Raw genomic sequence first — 9,585 nt, 5'->3', positions numbered from 1 at the left:
TCCCACATGCCGCGGAGCGGCTGGGCCCGTGAGCCATGGCCGCTGAGCCTGCGCGTCCAGAGCCTGTGCTCCGCAATGGGAGAGGCCACAACAGTGAGAGGCCCGCGTACCACAAAAAAAAAAAAAAAAGACCTTCTCCAAGACACATTATAATAAAACTGTCAAAAATCAAAGACAAATAGAGAATCCTAAAATCAGGAAGTAAAAAGATTGTAACCTACAAAGGAACATCCATTAAAGAATCACTAGACTTCTCAGGAGGAGCTGTATAGGCCAGTAGAGAGTGGAATGATATATTCAAAGTGTTGAAAGAAAAAAATTGCCAGCCAAGAATACTCTACCTGTCAACATTGTCCTTCAGGAATGAAGGAGAAATAAAGACTTTCCCAGGCAAACAAAGCTGAGGGAGTTCATCACCATGAGACCTGCCTTACAAGAAATGCTGAAAGGAGTTCTTCAACCTGAAATTAAAAACACTAATTGTTAACATGAAAACATATGAAAATATACAACACAGTGATAAAGAGTGACATAGAGTCAGATTCCAAAAATTCTAATTCAGTGATATGATGGTGTATTAACCGCTTAACTATAGTATAAAGTTTAAAGGTAAATAATATAAGGAATAACTATAGTGACTATAATTTGTTAATGAATGCACCATATAAAAAGAGGTAAATTGTGACATCAAAAACATAAAAGGGGGGAGTAAAAGGGGAGAGCTTTTGTATGTGATCAAAGTAAGTTGCTATCAGCTTAAAGTAAACTGTTAAAAATATAAGACTTTTTTGTAAGCCTTATAGTAACGACAAAGCAAAAACCCATCATAACTTCACAAAAGATAAAGAGAAGTGAATCAGAGAAATAGCTACTATGAAAAGCACCAACTCACAAAAGTAGACAGAAAGAGACGAAAAAAGGAACAATGGAACTACAAAACAGCCAGAAAACAATAACGTGGCATTAGCAAGTGCTTACATATCAATAATTACTCTAAATATAAACAGACTGAATTCTTCAGCCCTAAGGCATAGAGTGGCAGGATGGATTAAAAAAAACAAGACCCAACTATATGCTGCCTACAAAAGACTCACTTCAGCTCTATGGACAATCATAGGCTAAAAAGGAAGGGATAGAAAATGATATTCCATGTAAGTGGAAACCAAAAGAAAGTGTGGGTAGCTATACAACACCAGACAAAATAGACTTTATGCCAAAAATGTTTAACAAGAGACAAAGAATATCATTATATAATGATAAAGAGGTCAACTCATCAAGAAGATTTAACAACTGTAAATACATATGCACCCAACATCAGAAGACCTAAATATAGTAAGAAAATACTAAGAGATCTGAAGGGAGGAATAGACAACAACACCATAATAGTAGGGGATGTCAATAACTCAGTTTCAACAATAGACAGATCATCAAGGCAGAAAATAAACAAGGAAACATTGGACTTGAACCATACTTTAGACCAAGTGGACTGAACAGACATATACAGAACATTCTACCCAATAGCATCAGAATACACATTCTTCTCAAGTGCATATGGAACATTCTCCATAACAAGACAAAGTGCCCCACTCTCACTACTCTTATTCAACTTAGTACTGGAAGTCCTAGCTAGAGCAATCAGGCAAGATAAAGAAATAAGAGACATCCAGGGACTTCCCTGGTGGTCCAGTGGGTAAGACTCTGCGCTCCTAATGCAGGGGGCCTGTGTTCAATCCCTGATCAGGGAACTAGATCCCACATGCATGCCACAACTAAGAAGCCCACATGCTGCAACTAAAGATCTTGCATGCTGCAACTAAAACATGCTGCAGCGAAGATCCCACATACCACAAGTAAGACCTGGCATGGCCAAAATAAATAAATAAATAAATATTTTTAAAAAAGAAATAAGAGGCATCCAAATAGGAAAGAAGGAAGTAAAATTGTTGTTATTTGCAGATGATATGATCTTACATAGAGAAAATCCTAGAGACTCCACCAAAAAACTGTTGGAACTAATCAACGAATTTGGTAAAGGTGCAGGATATAAAATCAATATACAGAAGTCAATTGCATTTCTATACATTAACAACAAAATATCTGAAAAGGATATAAAGAAAACAATCCCATTTACAATAGCATCAAAAGCAATAAAATACTTAGGAATAAATTTAACCGAGGGAGTGAAAGATACGTACCTTGAAAAATCATAAAATGTTGGTGAAAGAAAGACAAATAAATTAGAAGATATCCTGTGATCATGGATTAGAAGAATTAATATAGTCAGAATGTCCATACTACCCAAAGCCATCTGTAAATGCAATACAATCTTTAACAAAATTCTAATGGCGTTTTTCACAGAAATAGCAAAAAAAATCCTAAAATTTGTATAGAACCAAAGAAGACCCTGAATAACCAAAGAAATCCTGAGAAAGAAGAACATAGCCAGAGGCATCACACGTCTTGATTTCAAATGATTCTACAAAGCTATAGTAATCAAAACAGTATGGCACTGGCATAAAAATAGACACATAGACCCATGGAATAGAGTAGAGAGCCCAGAAGTAAATCCCTGCATATATGGTCAGCTAATATTTGACAAGGGACCCAAGAATACTCAATAGGGAAAGGATAGTCTCTTCAATAAATGGTGCTGGGAAAATTGGATAACCACAGGCAGAAAAATGAAACTGGACCCTTATCTTGCACCACTCATGAAAATTAACCTGAAATGGATTAAAGATTTAAACACAAGACCTGAAACCATAAAACTCCTAGAAGGAACCGTAGGGGAAAATATCCTTGACATTTGTCTTGGCAATGATTTTTTTAGACATGACACCAAAGCACAAGCAACAAAGGCAAAAATCAACAAGTGGAACTACATCAAACTAAAAAGCTTCTGCACAGCAAAAGAGACAATCAACAAAATGAAAAGGCAACCTATGGAGTGGGAGAATGTATTTGCAAACCATATATTTGATAAGGGGTTAATACCCAAAATATATAAAGAACTCATACAACTCAGTAACAACAACAACAACAACAACAAAAACAAAAACAAATGCCTGATGCACAGTCCCTTGCCTCAGGTGACTGTGGGTAGCAAATGTTTTTAAATGCTTTTGACCAATGCTGCCTGGACAAGTGCTCCAGCCTTGAGAGAGTTCTAAGGGGGGAGCAAAACAAAGGCAAGTCTCTGAGCTGATATTTCTGGGGACCACCAGAAAGGTCAAAATGCACAACTACTCTTCTTTGAGAAAAAGGTTCATACTTCTTCTCTGGTACCAACAACCTGCACCAGGAGCACAGTCTGCCATTCTCACAACCACCAAGCTGTGGAATGTGTGTGACACAACAACTCTCATTTCCTGAAATTTAAAACCTCTTTTCACATTAAGCAGTCTTCTGGTTGTTGTATTTCTTTTTAGAATCCAGAGTTCAAAAAAATTGATTCTGACAGTTTTGGCATCTTCATAATTGCTTCTGTGCAGGAACAGATTCTCGGAGCTCCCTACTTACCATTTTTGGTGACATCATTTAAAAAATTAATTAATTAATTTTTGGCTGAGTTGCGTCTTCATTGCTGTGCACGTGGGCTTTCTCTAGTTGTGGCAAGCGAGGGCTACTCTTCGTTGTGGTGCGCGGGCATCTCATTGCAGTGGCTTGTCTTGTTGTGGAGCATGGGCTCTAGGCACACAGGCTTCAGTAGTTGTATCACATGGGCTCAGTAGTTGTGGCTCGCAGGCTCTGGAGTGCAGGCTCAGTAGTTGTGGCTCACGGACTTAGTTGCTCCATGGCATGTGGGATCTTCCCGGACCAGGGCTTGAACCCATGTCCCCTGCATTGGCAGGCGGATTCTTCACCACTGCACCACCAGGGAAGTCCCATGACATCATTTTCTTCATTATATTTTAGCACTAGTCATAGTGGTGTAAGAAAGTATCCTAAGAGATCACTTGAGTTCCATCCACATTTATTCTAGCCTCCATTGTGTGGCAGGAACCCCATGATAATATAATTCTCTCCAAACCTCTCTCTTTTGCCTCTTCACCAGTGAGAATCCCACAATGAACAAGTGGCAGTCTCACCTTCCAATTAAATGAAATCCTGTATCCTTGAGGAATCATTTTTCCTGTTTGTAGAAAAATCTCTCAGTCAGAGGGGCCTAGAGTTGCAAGGATGTTAGCAACAGCTTCCCTTTCTACTTTCTGGAAATTTTGCTCATTCTTCACTATCTAAGCTGGATCAATACAAATGCAGCCTGACAATAATTTCTATTCTGGCTTTTACACTTACTGCCCGTGTAACATTTTGCAAATCATTTATCCTCTCTCTAAAAGCCTCTGTTTTCTCATATATGAAATGAGTAAATTAATGCCTACATTAAACTGTTATCCCAAAGAGGCAGCTAGCCCAGTACCTATTACCAGAATTTTGCTTATAATTAGTTTAGTTAATTTCCCTTCCAGACGTCCCTAATATAAAAGTTCCCCTTGTGATTCTCATCCAAGAATTCCTGTTAGTAAAAATGCCCATATGGGAACACTTGACACATCCAGGCATCTAAAAGGAGAAAGGGTTATGGAAAAACGTGTATGGTAAGAAGTGTTAGGAAGATCAAGAAAGGAATACCAGATGGTGGTGTCATTTTGCAGGTAGACATAATTTAGAGATTGGAGATCTTGAAGGAGATGCTTTGCCAAGAACCGGCAGGATACCAGCAGTATACAGCATCTCTTCCTGATATCAGTCCTATGCCTTTTCATCTATACTATCTTCTTACTAGATACTTACTAGAGTTGATAGCATGAGGGGAGCAAAACAGAGACCTAGAAAATGAAAATGATATATAAGAAGCAAAGTAGAATTCTTCAGTTAGTCTGCATCTAGCAAGCAACCCTCATGATGCAAGTTCATCAAACTTCTAAGCTAGGGAATTTTCTTAGGGTCTTGTGACCAGGGGTAGAATGGATCCCAAGCCTTCGTACAGGTCCAGTGCCTCTGACTCCAAAGCACAGAACAGGGGTGCCTGGGAAGGGGGAGGGAGGTGTACCCTTCTCTTATGTCAGCAACAGACCCTGAAGTTACTACCTGCTAGCAAATCTCAGCTGGATCAGATGCAGCAGAAAACAAGCTGTGCCATTTTCTAACTATGCCACCAGAGGGCACATACTTTGAAGTTTTCTTTCTAGGCAGTCTTCTCTTGTTTCTTCTGCAGCGACTGGCTATAATTGAGAGAGCAGACTGTGTTTTGTATACCAAGAGTGAGCATGAACCTGCCTTAGCATCAGTAGACCTGAGCTTTCCACTGCCTTCCTGTAGGACACACGCACCCATGACTACCCCATATATGAGGTGTGCCCTGTCCTGCTCAGTTTGGGCAGTGGGTGTCAGGTAGTTAGAAAGATCCCCTGGGTTCAGGACCGATATTTAACAGTCACCTTTGAAACCCCAGTGCTAAGTGTGGTCATTTCCATAAGCTCTGTCTATGTTTGCTTGAGAAGAAACAATGTCACAGTACAATCACCCTCTATCTAGTCACTGCCTTGTCAAAATCCCCCAGTGGCTTTCTAACGCCCTCAAGGTAAACTGTGCACTATTTAACCTGGCTTCCAAATCCCACCATAGACTGTGGTCTAAGCTTATCTCAAACTAGCTTCCTTTTCCCCAACACTCACCCCAGTCTTAACATACACACATCCTTAACGTAGTCCTGAAGCAGTGAGTGTCTGGAATTGGATGCTTCACGTCACGCCCCGCACATGGTAAATACTCAGTAAGCAGGAGTTTCTACTGCTGCTACTATAGACCTAGAAACTGGCAGAGGCAAGGTCGAGCTCAGGCCTCCTGACTGAGCCCAGTGCCCTTTGCTCCCACTGCTTCTTTGCAGCACACAGTTCAGCACACAGTGAGTGCCGAACAATGAAATCTTTGATTCCACTCTCCTTGGCTCCTTCTGTGTTCTCTTTTGGGGTCCTGTGGCACAGGCAACGGCACAGGGGATTTTAGTGACCAGAGGACAGGACTGCTTTCCCCCCTGAGCAGACATAGATGTGTACAGCATCAGAAGTCTAGCGTTGGAAGCTACCTTTGACATCGTCTCCTCCAAGCCAATGCATAAATAATTTCTACAGCACCCATTAAAGAGGTTCACCCAGCCTCTGCCTGTGTGTATCTTTCCCTCAAAAGGCTGCTGATCCCAGCACTGTTATGCCGTGATGGGGAAAATAGTCTTTGCCCTGCTGCCTCTTGGCACTGCTGAAAAGATACATTTCCTAGCATGAACCTGGGCCCTGCCAGCTCTGACAGTCCTCTTCCTCTCTTGTTAAAGATGAAGGATGTGGCAGCAAAGCAATCATTCAAAATTCCATCCTTATCATTTTTCACTTTGTTCTTTTTGGCCTTGGTTTTGTACATCGGCTTTGAAACTATCACCCCAGGGCTAATGCCTGGGGTTAATGAGTAACTAAGAACACTCTACTTTTGCAATACAGGGCATGTTATAAAAATGGAAAGATTTTGCTTTCTGAGAGATGCAAGTGGCTTCTTGGGCATGTGCTGTAAGTACTTTTTTTCTCTTTTGGAACCTTGAGCATCTCTATCAACAAGTCAGAATCCCAAATAACCATGAGCTCCAAATTCTTAACTCTAGAGGCCAAGGTCTAAGTGTGATCATCTGATAATTGACCTACTACCAGCCTCTGTGACTTTTAAAGAAAGAGGACTCTGGTGACAATGTGGAGGTTGGGTAGAGGTGTAGAAGCAGGGGGATTGGAGTGGGAGAGATTGAAGGCAGTGTTACTTGCTAGGAGCTGGTGAAGCGGTTCAGTCTGTGAACTGAGGCAGTGGCAGTAGAAAGGGAGAGAAAGGAACAGTTTTGAGAGGTATTTAGGAGGTAGTACTCATAGGGCATCATGACTCATTAGATGTGGGGAATGAGGATGACGAAACCCCTAGGATGACTCCCGGGTTTTTGGCATGGGAGCCTCAACAGACAGTGATGTGGAATGAAGATGAAGGAGCAGGTTGGAGGCAATGATGAGTTTACTTTTTGAAATTTTGAGACTGAGGTATGCGTGGAACATCCTGATGGATATATCCAATAGGCAGCGGGATAAATGGCTGGAAACTCAGGAGAGCAGTCTAATCTATAGTATGTAGTTTTATGGTGTAGCAGTTAAGTTCCTGGGAGTGGATTATATCACCTAAGAAGAGGAGTTGAGTGTTGAGAAAGGAGCTCTGTCATGACTTCACAGAACTTTTCGTTCTGCGTTCTGACCACTCGTGTCCACAGTCACTGGGGGTTCCACAGCTGACCCCCCTTACTCTGTTGCCTTGTACTCTTTCAGGCTCAGAGCATCTTGCTTCATATCTTTTTGGCTTCCTTTCTAATAATTAAAAAAATGCACATGGATATAAGAACAATAGTGTTAAGATGTCTTGCAATTTAGAAATGACTCCTTTGATGATAATAATGGTAATAAAGATCTAAAATTCAGCGAAATTTTCATCTTCTTGTTTAGAAATACACGTGTGGTTTCGTGCATTGCACAAATGCATGAATTTCAGCCTGTGACTTTATGCATAAACCACCCTCCTATTCCATAGACCACCACCCTCCTATTCCAATTAAACATGTTTTTCCTTTAGCTAAAGTACAGATGTTCTCTTGTCTTATCTTTTATAAAAATCTCTTATGTCTTATCTTTTATCTTAAGAAAATACCAAATTAAAGAAAACACAATCCAAAATTCTAATCTACAAAGTATACTGTATGCAGAGGGAGTGCTAGCTTTACCTAATGATTCCTCCCTCTCCAAAGGCTGGTTCAAATAAAAAGTGGCTTGTTTTCCATAAATTTAATTTACTCACAGAACTTTCATAATGTCGCTATTACCTCTGAACAAAAGTGTATGGCGTGGTTTCTGTGACCCTGGCAAGCCACCTCTCCTATTTTCTGCCCCAATTAGATGCATCATCAGTTTTTCAGGGAAGAAAGCCCTTCTCCTAGACCTTGGTGAGCACACCATAAAATATGTGCTACTGTTTTATTAATCATGATGGGCAATTATTAAGTGTCTCTGACTCAGGGAGTGCTCCATCCAGCTAAATCCTTTAATGGTTCCCTCACCTCATCTCTTATAGATTACCTTCCTTCCAAAATGTCACTGTTCCGCTATCTGGTACCTGGGCTTCATGATACAATCCATTGTGTGCCACTTAACACAATGGATTAAAGTAAGTTAAAGTAACCACCTGCCATTTCCCCCAACAAAGTACTACTCTCTATAAGATGCCATTCCACAGTGGTGACATTGCATTCAACCCTACTGGAGTTTCACTGCAGCAATCCCAGATTGGAGCATCTTCTATTCCTCTGTGAGCATTTCTGTAGCTTTGGCCGTGTTATCCCTTCGGGCATGTTCCAGCACCCAAACTCAGATCCTGGAGGGCTTGAGGTTCAACCTCACAGATACTCCAATGGCAGCGATCCAGCAGAGCTTCCAGCAACTGATCTGGTCACTGAATTTTCAAAGGAGTGGAATGGCCAATGGTAAACACTCTCTTCATGGGGAAGTGGCTGAAACCAATGGCAAAGTTATTGGATTATCTCAAAACATGTCAAAACCCTACCTCTCCAATGTTTGTGCATCCTAGAAGGAGATCAAAAGTCAAATGGAGATGCAAGTCAAAAGGAAGGTGCTGGATCTTATCCACAACCTTCAAACCTCAAACTTGGTGAATTAAATATGTTTTAATGATAAGACTCTAACACGTCAATTTCAAGTTCAGTGTTTAGATAATTTGCAGGTAGAGGAGGAAGCTCATGATATCTTCTCACTGGCACTAGCAGGTATCCTCATAGCCCTCATAACACGGTGACCTCCTCTGCTGAACATAGCTGCACATATTGCTGGCTCTCCCATGGATCGGGGGCGGTCCACACAGCTCTTTAGATGAGCCCAGGAAACTTCAAGGGAAAGGGCAGTTTCAGAGAGGTGGGTGACAGTGGCATGAATATCCTGCTCACATCTGGATAAAGTTTCACCCTTCCCAAAAGACTTGGTGACGTGGGACAAGCCTGCACTTGACAGGTGGACAAACTTGGGTTTAAACCCCATTGTGACCTCACTTTCTGTGCACTCTTGGGCATATGACATAAATATCAATAGTTTTTATCATGTTGTATAAGTCAGCTTTGGCTGCCATAACAAAATACCATTGACTGGGTGGCTTAAACAACAGAACTTTATTTTTTTAAACATCTTTACTGGAGTATAATTGCTTTACACTGGTGTGTTAGTTTCCGCTTTATAACAAAGTGAATCAGCTATACATAAACATATATCCCCATATCTCCTCCCTCTTGCGTCTCCCTCCCACCATCCCTGTCCCACCCCTCTAGGTGGTCACAAAGCACCGAGCTGATCTCCCTGTGCTATGCGGCTGCTTCCCACTAGCTATCTATTTTACATTTGGTAGTGTCTATATGTCCATGCCACTCTCTCACTTCGTCCCAGCTTACCCTTCCCCCTCCCTGTGTCCTCAAGTCCATTCTCTACGTCTGCGTCTTTATTCCTGTCC

The 9,585-nt window shown here is 41.2% G+C and overlaps 1 pseudogene; it reads left to right on the top strand.

The window, feature by feature from the left end:
- The first annotated feature begins 8,060 nt into the window (after positions 1-8,060).
- On the top strand, positions 8,061-8,748 carry LOC112066109 (thyroxine-binding globulin-like; annotated as a pseudogene).
- The last annotated feature ends 837 nt before the right edge of the window (positions 8,749-9,585 follow it).

This window comes from Physeter macrocephalus, chromosome 21, assembly GCF_002837175.3.
Source record: "Physeter macrocephalus isolate SW-GA chromosome 21, ASM283717v5, whole genome shotgun sequence".
NCBI lineage: Eukaryota > Metazoa > Chordata > Mammalia > Artiodactyla > Physeteridae > Physeter > Physeter macrocephalus.
Note: the sequence above shows the minus strand (reverse complement) of the source record. Positions and strands in the feature narration are given on the sequence as shown.